The 16687-nt window shown below is 42.4% G+C and overlaps 2 long non-coding RNA genes across 11 annotated transcripts in view; both read left to right on the top strand.

Annotated features, from left to right (window-relative positions):
- Positions 1 to 7043, top strand: part of LOC122157305 — a 302268-nt gene extending 295225 nt beyond the window's left edge. For all 10 annotated transcript variants that reach the window (XR_006167834.1, XR_006167843.1, XR_006167852.1 and 7 more), the window contains one exon: positions 5143 to 7043. This is a non-coding gene — a long non-coding RNA (uncharacterized LOC122157305). The remainder of the gene's footprint in view (positions 1 to 5142) is intronic.
- A 1307-nt stretch (positions 7044 to 8350) lies between these two features.
- Positions 8351 to 16380, top strand: LOC122163344. The gene is made up of 2 exons (XR_006169887.1): positions 8351 to 10953; positions 11890 to 16380. It is a non-coding gene; the product is annotated as an uncharacterized LOC122163344 (long non-coding RNA).
- Positions 16381 to 16687: the final 307 nt, after the last annotated feature.

The raw sequence follows: 16687 nt of genomic DNA, 5'->3' as shown, positions 1-16687 counted from the left end.
TGAGGTTAGGGACAAGGTCTGCTCCAGAGGGTGGTGGGCACAGAACAGGCTGCCCAGGGCAGTGGGCACAGACCCAGTGCCAGAACTCAGGGAGCATCTGGACACTACTCTCAGACAATGAGTTTGGGAGGAGCTGGCAGTTGGGTCCCTTCCAACTCAGGATATTCTGTGATGCTATGATTCTATGATTAGGGCATCTCTCACTGGGGAAGTGCCATCAAAGTCAACAGCACAGCATTCACCTAAGCAGCTTCCCTTAAGGCAGGGCGATCTCTGCAGGACCTACTTCAATCCCCTAAGGGCCCTCATCTTAGTGACCAGACCACTTGTTTATCCATATTCACATCCATATCCATAGTGGCCTTCTTTGACAGAAAAGCTACCAGGAAACCTGCACCAGAGAATCTACTATTTGTTACTGTTCCTCTACGTCAATTACTTGGGCCTATCCAGACCTGCACTCAACTCTTGGCAAGCACAGTGAGGTGGTTAAGGCCCTAATGCTTAAGTTTATGGCTTAAATCAGTGGGATTATTCATGAGGTCAGAGATAACCATGTGCTTTTATAGTTGGCTGAAATGGCGTCTAAAGCTGACAGCTGCGAGTCAAAAGCTCTGAGTCATCGGGTCCCTCCTCACCTTCCTGTGTGACCAGTCTACCTGTGTCTGCTTCCTTGCCTGCTGCATAGGGAGGATGACAATCGCTTTTATCTGGTGGTTACTTTCAAATGGCCCTAAAGGCCTCTTTCAGACTGATGAAAATTCAGTAGAAGGTGAACTACCGTGAAAAAGACAGCAAGATATTTAACTAATGAAAGCACTGTAGTTCAGGAAAGCAATAACATCCTTTCTTCCTCCCTATATTCCCACACAGCAGAGATTGCTGCAAAATTTTCTGCAAGCAGAGAGAAGTGGAAAGCCATAAAAAGGCTGAGACGAGTCTCTCTGAGCCAAAGGAAAACTCATGCGGTATGGAGGTTTGGGTGCTCAGTACAGCAGGTTGCTGTGCTAGCAAGTTCCCAGCAGTAGCTACACTTAAAAGAAGGTTTGTTCAATTAAAAATCATGACCTCGATTCTGCAAACAACTTCTTTCCATATGTAGTTTGTAAAAGGAAAAGATGTGCAAAAATAAGAGAGGGAGAAAGAGACTAAAAGAGAGCCAATTGCATACATTTTATCCCCCTGGATACAACAGTTCCCCATGGAAGTGACTGAGAGGATTTAACATTTGTCCTCTGCTTGGATAGCATTAGGAACTGTAAGCATTGTAGACAGCTGCTGTACCCATGTGCATATGTAAGGCTGAAACCCTAAAGAAATACTGCGGGCGTCCTCCCAGCTGCCCTTTGCTTTCGCAGGCATTCGTAAATACAATTGCTCTCACTTTCCATTGATAGAAATCAAAAAGCAATTAAGAATCAAGCTCTTCAAATTGATAGGTCTGAATTTGAAACATTTTCCATTCTTTGGCTGGTATCACTGCCTAGATTAGATTAGATTCTGTTAAAGGCGAGATTAAAATAAACAATATTTATGGTTTAATTATTTGAATGACTAAGAAGTTCCAGCTTTATTTTAACTTCACAGAGGACTGGGAGATGTTTTTAATGATATGTTTTACTCACTTAGGATCTTTAATCCAGGGATCTCAAACTACTTTTCAAATAATTAATTAATCCTTGTACCTCTCCATGAGAGTTTTATCTCTGACATTACTGATGGGTAAACAAAGGCACAAAGGCGTCAAGACACAAACTGCTTTCCCAATATTAGTTAATGAATCCTTGCACTGCTCTGTGAGATTGTTACTATCTCTGCTATTACCAGTGGGTAAACTAAGGCACAAATATGCAAGCAACTCGCCTGAGGCCGTGCAGGTGAGTCAGTAGCAGAGCTGAGAATAGCACAATTAGCTAAGACCAGTCTAAATCTTAGCTAATTGTTTCTAGCAAGTACTACACTGTGCTTCAGACAACGGATGGACGGAAGGTGTAAGACCCAGTATGAGCTCAGCTGAAACCAGCTGGGTTTCAGAAAATATTCCCTCCTGTCTGTCTCCACCCACTGAAGATTGCATTTGCCCACGTTAGTCTGCAGTTTCTTTTGAACTCTATGACTGGTGGAAGCCAATGTAACTATGATGATAAGTAGATGTTTGGAAGTATCTGCAGAGTTTTCAGATCCTCCAGTGATGGGGGCTGCGTGCAAGCTTTGCCATGCAGGTGGAAGCTCCAAGGCAGCAGCAAGTGGATTTTTCTGGTGTTTATCCCTCTACCAACCCTGTGTGGCACTCTCGGGCCAGGAAATCCCCAGGCACGGCCAGGCATAGGCTGCAGGCAGAGCAATGCATTGCTCCTCTCCTCTGGCTGAGCCTGCAGCCCCACACTGAGCAGTGTGAGAGCAAGCTTGGCCCCACCATGCTAAGCTGGGACATGGCAGTGAGTTATATTTAAGGGCCCATGAAAGGTCCATGCAAGAATTGTCTGGAGGAACATAGAAACACCTTATGAGGGGCCCTGGCCCCTCATCAGTCAACAACACGTTTCCTTGTCCAGTCCATCTCTCAGACCTCAGCATGTCTTCATCCCACAAACAAGAGCTCTCTGCCTTCTTTACAAAGAAGAAGACCAGAGAATCTGAGACCATCCAGCCATATCAATTTTCCATGCAGGCACCTGAACCCTCACCACACACACATCCCAGCTGAGCTATTTCAAATGTGGGCTTGGCCTCATCAAATGCAGTCTCATTTCCACATGAAAGAGATGGAGGAATATGAAGCCGGCTCATCTGTATTGATAAGAATTTGGCATTACTTTCCCCCAGTTATCTAAGCTTTTTGTGTACATTAATCACAAAGCATAAACCAGCGTGGGGGATACATCTTCTCAGCTGTCTTTCCCTGGGCTCAGGCAATAATATGGCTGTGGATTGCTTTATTTTGTTTTGTTTTGCTGTTGTTATTTTTGTTGTTCTTTTTTCCATACTTCCTTTCTTCAAGTTCCACTCTGCTAGAGTCCAATCGCTCCCTCCCCTCTGCAATTTGGATGCCTCATTTTTCTTGTTACAGCTCTGATGCAAGCACTGCACTGCTGTGCTTGCCAAACCTGGCATGAGTACCCACTGCTAGTCTAGACACCAGTCTAACTGTAACGCTAATGCTAGGGTTTAACAGACTGATCTCGGCATTTGTCATAGCTCTGCCCACGGTCATTGCTTTGATCTTTATCCTTGAAAACCACAGTCATTGACAAAGGTAAAATGAATTTGTCTTTCAAAGACTTTGATGGCATTCCCTCGTTTCCTTTCATTTTTTTTCCTCCTCCTGTTCTTCTACCTGAATTTCATCATAAAGCTTCTGGTTACAGCTGCAACTCCAGGACCAGCTATAGTCCACTCTATCTTTTTTACTGTATAGCCTTTTAAAAATCTAAAGGGGAAATCCTTGGACACTTCTAGGACTGCCAATGAGTGTAATTTAAACTTTAATGGGAGTCAGCAACAGAGGGACCTCGAGATTTGTCATCCTGAAAAGAGCTATGTGCCAAAAGCAAGAAAGAATGAGAACTAAGTGATGTTAGATTTCTAGTTTGAAATCTGCGCTCTGCCAGGTACTATTCCTTGCTTCCATGTAGTATCTAGATTTTGAGCTGAGACAAGGACCTTCTATTAGACACTGTATAGACACGTTGAAAGGGATTGCCTCTGCCTGGAGGTGTTTATAACTTAAATAAACATGATGAGCAAATCATGTGTTACTAGCACCATCTTCTAGATGGGGAAGCAAAGGAAAGGATTGCACACACCTTGTCCAAGGTCATACAAGGGACCTGAATCTGAATTCATTGTAGGGCTCCATGTTGCCTTCATGACAGCTGGTGATAATGCCAACTTTTCCAGTGAGTTGCTTGACTCCAGAAGCAATGGCTCAGCTCTCAGTTAGTGGTGCCTCTTGTCTGCAAGGATTTACGACTCTTTTCCCTGCTTTGAGCTGCAGGATTTGGCTCATTGAGGGGGAATGCTACAGATCTCTTAGCAGCTCAGCTCTCTGCTAGAGAAAAAGCAGCTTTTGAGCCAGACTTTTTTTTTTGCAAGGTTATAAAAGCCAGTTGTAAGATGTCTTATCCCTTTGAATTACTGTAGGAGAAAATCCTCATGAGAAGCTTTCAGCAAGGTACTTTCACCAACCTTGACGTAGGAGCACCCATGAGCTTTAATAAAAGCAGATGAAATAGTCCTTCCATGGGGCCTGAGATAAGCAGAGGAATTTAAAGAGCTCAATTTTCATATCATACACAATGTAAAAGTAAATAAAATCAATAGGGAAAGCTTTGATTATAGGATTTACACGGCACGTTATTGCACTTCTGTAAAAATCTTCCAAGGACTGTGGGTGAATTCCTGGTTTGTCAGAGTCAATGGGATTTTTTTTCCAGACAGCAGTGGGGCCAAGCTCCCCTCCAAATGCTTGCACATCTTTTCCCTGTTTTCTAGCACATGATCAGTGGCAGTGGGACTCAGCATCTGCTGGAAGACTGTACTCCAGTGGATCATAACAAATCTGAAAACCCCTACACAATGATATTTCATTATACTACCCATCCAAAATTTCTTACAGGGCATCCAGTCCATAGCTAGGTGAGGTCATTCATCAGAACAAGTTTTCTTAAACGAACAAACAAATCTGCCTTCAAAGTAGCTGGTGCAAAACTAGTGCTGGCTGCAAGTTTTTGTGTTCTTGTATATAAATATATATATAAATAATTCTATATACAGACTTGGGAAATGAAAAGCTTTGTATATAGGTAGTGTATATATTTTAGATAGCAAGATGCATGTATTTTATATTTACATCACAGATATATATTCCCAGCATCCATAAAAATGTGCTTTTCTGTGTTTTTTTTTTCCTACCACTTCACCAACTGATTCATAGACACCAAAATTTGACACAATATGTTAAAGAGAAATGTTGACAGTTTTCCACAGGCAGTTTTCTGCAGTCTCGGAGAAGCTCTACTCAACATTTCTTTTGAGATTTGAAGGAATTTAATTAACATTTTGCTGCCCATTTCTGACTATTCTGATTTCAGTGGAGACTGGAGGAGCACTTGATGAGTATAGCTTTTTTGTTATTTACAGCCTTGTCAAAACGATGAAGTAGCAGGAATCTCCTTGGAGAGCAATGTATCACAACATTTTTGAAGATTATTTCCAAATCGAAGATGACTTCCAAAGAACAGCAAGGATGTAATCTTGGAGCCAATCAAACCAATGGCAAAAATCCCACTTTCTGCATGATTTTAATGGAGCCTCTGAAATTTTGGAGCTTCACATGTTATGGTTAAAAGGTATTGTCCAAATTTAGCATCTGTGAGCCTTACAGAGGCATGACCCTAAGAAGAAGTGATGAAAAATGCCTATTTTAAAAACAAATAACCCTATTTATAATGACACCAAAGGGAAAGTGGAGAATTCAGTATTTACTACTGACACCTGCCACTTGCAAAATCTCTCCACTGCTCGAAACAAGTATTTGTGAGAGTTTGGAAAATTTTGATCACTCATTTTTTCCTCCTTTGCTTCCATTTTGCTCACTGGTAGGGCTGTCCAATAACAGCACTGACGTTGCTGAAATGTCATGATGAACTTTGCTCATGTACTAGTTCCAGGTGAGATGGGAGTAGTTACAGTTCTTAACAAAACAAAACAAAAGAAGTATTTGCCAATGTTTTTGGATATAGTTGTTATGTCCCAGGCACAGAGATTAGTCAGAGCGTCCATAAATATCACTGTCACTGAAATCTGATATCCAAACCCTTCACTCCAAATGCCCACCAGCTGTCAAAACCCTGCTGAGCTTTGGCCATTGGGCTGTAAACTCCTTCTGGGTTTTGCTCCGTGCCTGGTGCAATGGCTGAGGGTCTCTGCCAATGCAGTAGGGCGAGCATTTCAGGAGGGAAAGCAAAAGGCACATCCTACACAGTGGATTGCCTGGTGGGAAAAAGCTCCCATTGTGTATCATATTGCACAGTCCACCTCCCAGGCTTCATTCCTGCTGTTAGCTTCTGGTCCCTGGAGTACAGGAGGGTCAGTGTAGAAGGTTACAGAGTAGCTGTGGAGGCTGGTGTGCCAGCCAGTACAAGATCATGAATGGTCAGGTTAAATTTTGCTCTTTCTTGAGTACTCTATTAGAAACTGAGCTAAACAGTGTCTTGGTCCCAACACATATAGAAGTTTTAATGCTATCACATAAAGAAAAATCCAGTTTCTCTGAGAAAGCTTGAGACAAAAGAGCCAACCCAAGATATTTATCATTTTACACTAAATTCATGCAAACAAAAACAACGCTCTTTACAGTAAATCTATTGCTGAGTTTTACTAGAATTAACTGATACTCCTACTTGCTTAATATCTAGCTGGTAGGCTTGGTGAAGGTTTTTTTTCCATAGATGTATTTTGGTGAAGGAGAAGGCGTTCTTCAATGGATTAAAATGTTTTGCATCCAGAAATGTTCCATTTCTTTGAAAGGTTTAGAGTTTTCAGTAGGAAAAAAGCTAAGAACAGCAGCTGAATTATTTTGAGTACGAATTTTCTTCAGTATTCCACTCACACATCACCTCAAAACACTACAGAAATAGCATATTAACTGAAGCAAATTGAAGCAAAATCCATTCATATCATCAACAGATTTTCTAGGGGAGAGAAGTAGACCTTAGTTACTTTCATCATTTACTACTTGTGCTTAAAGCTGGCTTTAATCCAGCTCTGAATTCCACAGGTGGATGCTCTGCAGCATCCCAGAACCACATGAGTCTGGTCTCTGAGTTGAATTCATACATGGAGCAGACCGTGTCAACTCAACACTATGCGTTAGTAATAATGATATGTTTAGAGCCTATTGGAACCTATATAAACTCCAAATTAGCTCAGCTGAGCTGGAAATACCACCAACAATGATTGTCTTAGAGAGAGCAGCAGAAATGTTACCTGAACCAGTGATTGAGCACCTGGTAGGAAGGCAGGGCCAATCCAGAGGAGCTCAGGTGCATGCAATGTTCCTGAGTGCCTGGAAGGAGTGGAGCTGGATCCACCCCTTCCCAGACCTCATTTAAGGGTTGGCAGTGGAGGGTAAGGGTATGGGGGTCTTGCTGGAGATCCCTGTCTACTGGATGTCCTTCAAAGGTAAGCAGTCTTTTCTCCTTTGTGCCTGTGGCTGCTGCATCTGGGCTTGTTCTCATTTGCTGCAGCCTAGGATAGTGCTACTTTGCTATTACTGCTGTACTTAGGGGACCTGAATGAAAGGCCTAGGGATGGCAGACCTAGTGCCCTGAAGATGCTACAGGCAATATGGCTCTTATTCGTATTTTGGGCACTGATAATCAGGTAAGACCCCAAATTGCAGTGAAAATAACCTTCTGCTCCCTGACCCTGAAAATCTAGAACCTGGTTCCTGTAAAATAGGGTGCACCTTTGAAGGTGCAAGTAGTACAAAAATGATTTGGCCTACCTGTACCTTGGGGGAGATCACTGGAAGCTGGCAGTTTGGTAGTCTCTTCAGTACATGGCCTGCAGATACTGTAGTCAACACTCTCCTTTTCATTGTGAAGGGAACCTTAATTGAGTCCCTATGGCAAATCTGGCTCCCCCTCCCCGTTGATACCTGATATAGTTATGCAGCTTCAGATGTTGGGCCAAAGAGTGTGATATAGGTGGTTGGATATACCCCAGTGCAAACCAGAGTGTTGACCTAGGATAAGAACATAGCCTATATCTTGTTGTGAAGGGCTGACCTACCCTTTCTGGTATCTCTAAAACATCTATGCTACTCCCTCTGAGTCTTTTTGAGTCCGCAGGACCACCACAAGGGGAAACATGATATCAAGATGCTCCAGTGTCACTGTAAGATCAGCATGACACCTTGTGGACTATATGACACTGATGGAATGCAAGCTGAACCTTCCCTGGTCCAAGCAACTATGTGCCCCCAGGAGAACCATCAAGAACTGCCCCACAAAGGAACGTGAATCTCAACCAAGAACCAGTCATTAATTGTCTTATATCTTGTCCATCTACATTGTGATGGGCAAATTGTACAAAGCATTCCTTACCTTCAATCTGCTCAATCATCACTTCACACCATGAAGCAGTGGAGTGCAGGGAAAATGTTAACTCATGGTCTGAACCAATGATTGAGCACCTGGTAGGAAGGCAGGGCCAATCCAGAGGAGCTCAGGTGCATGCAATGTTCCTGAGTGCCTGGAAGGAGTGGAGCTGGATCCACCCCTTCCCAGACCTCATTTAAGGGTTGGCAGTGGAGGGTATGGGGGTCTTGCTGGAGATCCCTGCCTACTGGATGTCCTTCAAAGGTAAGCAGTTTTTCTTCCTTTGTTTCTGTGTCTGTGGCTGCTGCTTTTGGGCTTACTCTTATTGGCTTCAGCCTAAGATTGTGCCACTTTGCTGTTATTGCTGTATTTTCCTTCACATTATAGCTTTACAGCATCACAAAGAGAATGCACTGAATAAGACACACTGCAGTCAGATGCAGGCAGGGCCAACACAGGAGAAAGTGTGGTGTCTGTGCAAAACTGAATCTAGCTCAGCATATTGGGGTAATGCAAAGTCCAGCTGAATGGCACCATTTAATGCTGAAAGAAGAGCCCAAGTGCCAGCCAGCACCAGGAGCTAAGGAGCACCCATGGAGAAGGGTACAAAGGTGGCACTGATGCACAGCACTTGGCTTGGCTCCCTCAAAGGTTGCAGCTGAGTCTCTGTTAACTTTTCCTCTACACAACATTATTGAGAATTATGCCAAGCTACTCAATAGCAATGCCTCCTTCTCACAGACCTTTCATGAGAAAAATATCAGTATCTGACATCGCAGGCATAAGCGAAGACAGTCAAAGGCACAGTTAGTTCTGTTATAAGCTTGAGAACTTGGTTTTAAGTGTACCAAGGTCCTCATCCTGCAAAGCACTTGGGGTTGTATGGTTCATGTAGCTGATAGACAAGCCAGCAAGTTTTGTCTAAGCAGAGGCAAGAATGAAACCCAGGTCTCTGGTATGTTCTGTGCTCAGCTATGAAAGCCGTCTCATCCTTCTATATCCATCTGGTTATAGAAGTATCTGGTATAAATGTGTCAACTGAATTTGAAACTGTTACTTACAGTGCTACAAGGGGTGATTCTTATTTATTACGATTTTGTTATCAGTATTCTGGCAGAGCTGAATTTCCTGTGCAGACACGCAGCAACCTGGTTCATCACACAACCAAACCTTCAGCGTGGGGAAGTTGTTCTCATTCACCTCTGTTTATTTTCCAGCTCTTATCCTATCAGCCCAAGTGAATCAAGGTGGGAGGAGGTGAAGCAATTGGAATGGGCAGTTTTTAAGGCTGCACTGAGTATAAGGTTAAAAAAAAATATCATAAATCTTATTTCATGCTTTCTTGCCAATTGTTAGAAATGTGCAGTCCATATGAATTCATATAACAAGGAGGGAATGTTGGGAAAACCAATAAAGATTTTGTGGTCTTAACTATAATGAATGTAGTTTGATATAGAGTCTGTTTTTCACTGCATGGCAAAATGAATCATAAAATACTGGACCTTGAAACTCCTGCATTTTTTAACAATAGCCTGGGGACAGTTTACAGTGTAATGAATTGTAATTAACCCACCTTCAAAATCTTTTATGAGTATTTTGCCAATTAGCTTCGCATGCTTGCTAATGACTCATGGCCAGCGCATGTCTTTACAGAGCAGGCTTTTACAGCACACACTAGCCTGTTAAGTCAGCAGAAGTATGCAGGATGGTGAGATAGACACAGGTAAGACCCAGCCAGTCCTAGTGACATACGTATTTCAACATTCAAAGAGCTTTTGCTGCTCTCTGAGACCCAAAATAACTGTAATAATGTATAGCAATGTCAAAAGGCTTTGGTTTCCAAAGGATTGCAAGGAATGCAAAAGGGCTCAAGTCCTGACATCTGTTGTTACTTAGTACCAACATATATAATGCTGCTAATTGCTGAGCCATCTTTGTTTTCCTTACTTAGCACTAGGGTTAGAATTATTTTATTTTTGTGGTTCATGGCTTCCTGCCACTTGCAACACAAGGTCCATTCTAAAGAAAATAAAACAACTACCAGACTGCCTAGTAGCAGTATGTGGAGGGCTGGGGTTGTTTCTTCCCCTTTTTTTTGTTTTTTCTTCTCCCCCTTTTTTCCTTTGAAATCTAGGGGAGGTAAGTGGAGACCATGCCCCAAACAGAACCAGAGGAGGTAGGACCTGACTGGTGTCACACCTAACAATTGTGTGAAGCAGTGCTCTATTCCTTGCCATAGCCAGAAAGAGATGTGGAAGGAGGAAATTCAAAGAGGAGGCATGGCATGATCCTTGCCTGGTACCCTTCTTGCTCCAGGCAATCTGTGGTTTATGGACTTCCCAAAGCAGAGGCTGCCTCCAGACCAGTGTGTTTTAATAGCCACCCATGGATCTATCCTGCTTGAATTTTTTTGATCCTTTTCTCGAGCCATTTATAACTTCTGGCCTCCGCAACATCCTGTGGCAATGGGTTCCACAACTTAGTTATGTTTTGCATGGAAAAAATACTTCCTTGTGTTGGTTTAAATCTTCTTATGTGAATGTTTTGTTGGGTCCCCTCTAGTTCTTAGGAGAAGCCACAGAAAACAATTTCTGTTTGTCTTTTCCTATGTGTCATTCATGATCAAACAGATGGTGAATGTATCTCCTGCTTTTATCATCCCTTTCCACCCTGCAAACTCATCTCCTTCATTTCTCGTATTTATGGAAGCTGTTTCCCACCTCTCCTCATCCTGAGTGCTTTTCAGCTCAACTCTTCTGGAGGCCAAGAAACTTGCTATTATCATGACACAGTTTCATAATGATTCCTGTCATGGTGGATTCTTATTTTGCTCCTGCTGCATTTCCAGGTAATTTTTAACATTTTAGTTGTCTCTTCTGATGGGCTTTAACTAGTGTTCATAGAAGACTCTAGAATTTCTTTACTAGATGCAATATTTAGGGCTCATTGATGTTGAAGTGTAGTTAGAGTTTCTGCACGTGCTCCACTTTTGTTGACAATGCACTGCATCACTCATTTTATTGCCCTGTCACTCTGTATCATGAACTCTTACAGCAGTGCTTTGTGGCCAGATTTAGTTTTACAATGCTAAATAATTTGCATCATCTGCAAAATTTCTCATCTCACTATTCATCCTTCATACTGGCCTATTTATGGATATGTCTGAACACTAACAAATTGGTATTTCAACTATCTCAATTCTAAGTAATCACAAAAACCCTTCTTTTGGAGACAGACATGAGGCTGATGTCTTAGTGCAAAGCACTGAGGGGGACCCAGCAACAGCTTTCCACAGTAATGAACATAGTTTTATACCCACTGTCCAAAAGGACATCTTTCAAGGACTTTCTTTTCTCATGCCTTATCATGGTGTCTTGATGCAGATAGTTTTCATCACTGGCTGAAGTGGGCTCTCCCTGGATACAGCCAATGAGCTGAGCAGCTTAGGGCAAAGTTCCGTATTCTGGAGAATTTATCCCTGCATGTCATGCACATGTATCATAGGCAAGACTTCTTTTTTTTTTTTACCACAAAGAAATAACGCCCTCTGTATCACTGATTAAAAAATAACACCATAGACTTAGTCCAACAAATTAATTTACAAACAAAAGTGAAGCTAATGCAGGTTGTCTATTGCTCAGTATGAACTGAGTACAAGTTGAATGCAGTGCTTAGTGGGAGATTTTCGATGTAGGAATGAAAGACTTCTACTACTGAAATGTAAATGAAATGTAGGGAATTAAGTCCTTCCTGTATCTGAACTTGTTTCCCTTTTTCCTTACAGAGGTGGTCATACTTACCTAAAATAGCTGGCATGTTTGTATCTGTGAGAAGCTGAACTCAGCCTGCTCTGCTTGAACAGATGAAGACAGATTTTTCTCTTTACCCAACCCCACTATAGATGCATTTCTCCTGGAGAATCAACTCTCACAGCAGTGTGAAACCAGTTAACGTTAGCAAGCCACTTCCTCGTTTCACAAAATACTGCTGCTTTTCTGTTGTCTTGGATCATTCTCACTCCCCTGTCAGTCAGGTGAGTGGCTTAGCAGGAAGGGCCAAACTTGTGCCTCATCCTTGTGAGCTGTGCATCTGCCCTGTGACACAGCCCTCCCCTGGTGCAGCTGTGCAGCCAGACCTGTCACATGGAGGTACCATGCTGCTGGCTGTCACTCGTCCAAGGGCTATTCTGCACACTATTTTGCTCCTGGAAGTCCTGGATAATTGTATCACAGCTATGGGAGTCTGGCACTTTCTTACAGAGAACACAACTGCAAGCAGATGGTGACCTTCAGAGCAACATGTTTGGTCCAAAACTTTCCAAAGAAGAACTGTAGCATGAATATATTTTGAAACTCCATGATTGTGCTATACTGACCTTCATTGCAACTGCAAATTTTTTATTTTTTTTTTATTCCCTCTCCTGTATTTTAGAGTTTTTCTTACCTAGCTGCATCTATTCAGGTCATGGAAAAATATTATTTCTTTATAATTAAGTTCAATATGTCTACAGCCTAGATAGACTGTATTTACAGGGATGGCTCTTTCTGCATGTAGCAAGGGCTGCTTTACCAGAAGCCTAATCCTGAATCAGTAGGAATGGTGGCATTAAATTAAATGGGAGCAGGATCACACCATGCATTATTTTAGCCAAGCTAGCATGCCACAAAGAAATTTGTTGAAACATTTATTTAAATAAAAAAAAAAGACAGAAACATACGGTTAAATAATTAATGGGAATCATGAAACACCTACACAGAATAGTGGAAAGCATGGAAATCCTTATACACGCATTTGAAGTTACACCACAGATTTCTTGGTTGTTTTTCTTTTTTGCTCTGCTATTTTATGTCCATACAAATAATATGGATGGTGATTATGTGATTGCAGATTGCTCAGGTAACGTTTTCCTGTGTAGCAACCAGAAGTGAGTCATGTTTAACATGAAGCAAAGTTCACAGCTGCAGTGTTTCGTTCTGAGCAGTGCCATTACCTATAACACAGCAAAGCATGGTGGGGGGGGGGAGCACACTGATACTGCTGTCATGCCAGAAAGCAAAGACATAACTAATTTTAGGGAAAGCATGGGGGGAAGAGGTGGCTTCTGTCAACTATAGCAGCATTCTTACACTGCAGTAGAAACTGCTGGAACACTTTGTGTAACACCAACGTACTGCTGTGTAGAGAGACATTATTTTTGTGTACAGTTGCACAGAAAGGTTGATCATATGTGCTACTGGGATGAGAAGTAGTGGATGTGCAAAGGACTCTCAGAGAGGCCAGTACATTTTTTATCTGCTGCTATGTATTCCCTTTATCAGTTCAGGACAATGATCTGAGAAGGGAAGGAAGCCAAGCATGGTGTACTGAAGATGGGCTAAGGACTACATCCTATGGAAACTCCTGGGACAGATGAAATCCTCCCACTGATCGACATCTACCTTCTTTATCTTCTTTAGCACTTAGCCTCTAAAACTTGGTGGAAAGTCAGAAGTCTGGAAGCAGCCATTGCGTTCTTGAGTAAGGTGCTGTCCATTTTACAACCAGCATTTGTCTGTAGGTTCCACAATGGCTCTTTTGTTTAAATGCTCACTCCTTGCTAAGGATTACTGACTGAAGTTCTTCATTCTTGACACCACCCAGTTTCTCCCTGCTGACCAGCATACTCCAAAGATGGCTACTCAGGGGTCAGTGCTGCCAGCCAGCTGCTTATCCTTGCATGGGACATCTGCCTGCTCCTTGCTAAAGCAGTGCCTGGGTGACCCATCTGCTAATCAAGAGGGACAGCTTTGAGGCCTAGCAGTTGCATGGCTACCTCCCTGTAGCTACACAGGGCACATTTCTGTCTTTCCCTCCCTCCTCTTTCAGTCCACTGTTAGTCCCCATTCACTTGTTCCATCAAACACAGTCAGTGTGAAATTGGGCCCAGCAGGAGCACATGTTTACACATGAGAAAGAACTTTACAGCACCAGGCACTTAGATGTCCTTCAAGCCTTCACCTCTCTAAGGAATACCCTTTCTGAGCCATCCTGTACTAACCTGGACATTAGAATAGAATGTACACAAACATACATAGCAACTTATCCCCTCTGATTTATTCAAAATAATTCTATTTCTTTGTGTTTACCTTGATTACTGTGATCCAAGCATTCATTTCTTAGGCAGAAACAAACTTTTTTTTTTTTTTTTTTTTTTTTAATATATACAATCTCTGATTTCTTTTTTCCCTGACAAAAAAAATTTCCAACATCCTTCTCCCAACCTATGGCTGTCTGCTGAGACTCCATGGGTATGATTCCTCTTCGACCATTGCTGCTTGTGTGAGTAAAGATTCATAGCAGTAAGGCATCCTCAGGTTTCGTAAACACCTAGAAGTTTCGTATGGTCTTATTCTTCTAAAACAACACCACCACTATTAGTTTACTTTCTCCCTACATTAAAACACAGCTGTCATTCTATGAAGACCACACAAAACTGCTGCAGACATGACCAATCATTAGTTTTGCTTGATGATCAGACCTACTCACCTGTCAGCCTAGCTGGCTTGCTGATGGCAACACTGCTTCTCTGATGGCCCAAACAGAGGCTTCAAATGAAAGAGATAATGAGAATTTGGCATATTACTCTGAAGAGTCACAATACAACATTGCAGCTTCTTGGCACAAGTCACAGGTTTCAGCACCAAACACTGCTACATCTTCTGACCTATTTCCCTCACACTGCCCTATGAGCTCCTCTAGCAAGCTCCACCTTAAGTAAGGAAATTGACTGTGCTTATAATCACCAATACTTAGCAAATCTTTTTCTTATTCCAGAATATGTCCATCCACAGCAGTTTGTATTACCATTTTTGTACCAGCGCATCCCTTTGCCTAGAGAGCTCTTCTCAACTCTTCTTCCTTAATTTTCAGCTATGACATATTCATAGGCAGAAATTCTGGTCACTGCCTTACTCAGCTAACCCCTCCCAATGTCCCCTCTGTTGGCAAGCCCTGCTGTCCTTGTCCACCTGTTTCTGCTATTGCTCCTACATCAGCTCATTTATTTTGTTTCTTAGTGAGCAAAAAAGTGCACAACATTGAAGCTGAACTCTCATCTATGCCTGGTGCACTGTCCCTGTCCGATTTGTCCCCTGACTGCATTTCCCTTTTCATGGCTATAGCATAGCTGTGGCTCAGAGTCACCCTGTGATTAGAGTACATCCAAGTCTTCTTCCTCCCCAAGCTGCTTTAAGTGCATAGCTCATTACCAAATGTTTTCTTAGTAACAATACCCAGCTCTGCGGTGATCTGCATGAGCTATGGGTCTGGGCCCCCTTCTCCAGAAGAGCCAGACTTTGCCAGCTGACACCAGCTGCAGAACCAGTTCTCAGTATTCAGTGCACTTAGGGAGAAAGAAACAAGTAGTAAACTAAAGACAAACAGAGCTACACCACAGTCAACTGTATTATAACACTACCAACCAAGACAGCTGCTCCTGCCAACATAGAAACAAGATAGGAACTAGAGTGTTTCTATTTTTGCATTAAAATAGAAACAGAGATGGAGAGGACTTGAGGAATTTATCAAACCAAATAAATATTTTTCATTTTAAAATTTGAATGGAATGGAAATTATAATCTTCCACTGTTACCATGGAGCTGAATAATTGTCCTTCCCCTCACTCGGCTTTTAGCAGTAAGGAATTGGTTGCAGCAGGGCTGGAAGTTTGCAGTTTTCTTCCTCACCCAACCCAGCTCTCTTCTTTGAATTACACTGCCTGGTTACTGACTCCAGAAAGAAGAGTCAAGTTTTGCAGTGATTTTTTTTAATAGAGTGTTAACTGAAAAAAGAGAACAAAATGAACTTCTGGATAGCAGGAACCACTGTTCTTCACTATTCTTCCCTAATTTAAAGCAGTGAACCTCCACTTTCAAATAGAGAGGAGCCGCAGCGTCCAACTTAAGACTTTCCTGCGTGCCAGCTGCAAGCCAGTGGGATGACTGGGAGGCTGGAGCAACACCAAAGCCGGGGATTTTGAACCAGATTGCTGCTACCACCCTCTTATCTCAGAAGAAGAGCACTAGAGGCTGCCTAAACCTTGCTAGAAAAGGCCCAGTGAGGTGGAGCACTTTCTTGCAGTGACGTACAGAACATCCCAGCCAAACCCAAAAACTGCTTTAAAAGTGAGGGTGTAGTACGCATGGAACAGACTGTCATTAACTCTGGATATTTCACTGCCTCAAGAGTAGAACATTTCTGCTTGGTCAAATAGATAATAAAATGGATTAACAAATAATTCAAGAGGCTCTTCATTGCCTTCATTGTTTCCGGTAAACAGCTCCACATCTGTCATTATTTTAGAACAGGAAAATATTTAGTGATCCGGGTACTGAAAGGGCTGCCATTAACACTGTAATAGACTTCTGCATCCACATGAAATGCTCCTGAAATCAAATGGATTAGACTAACTGCATTCCTTCAGATCAGCAAACAGCCCAATAAGCCAGGACCACAGTCCATAATGGCACAATATCCTTTGAGACTCCTTCCCAGGACTGTATCAGCAGTGCTACACACCACAGGCAGTGTGCTACTGCCATTAA

This window comes from Centrocercus urophasianus, unplaced genomic scaffold (assembly GCF_019232065.1).
Source record: "Centrocercus urophasianus isolate 14NV4802_14NV808 unplaced genomic scaffold, USGS_Curo_1.0 seq_10, whole genome shotgun sequence".
Lineage (NCBI taxonomy): Eukaryota > Metazoa > Chordata > Aves > Galliformes > Phasianidae > Centrocercus > Centrocercus urophasianus.
Note: the sequence above shows the minus strand (reverse complement) of the source record. Positions and strands in the feature narration are given on the sequence as shown.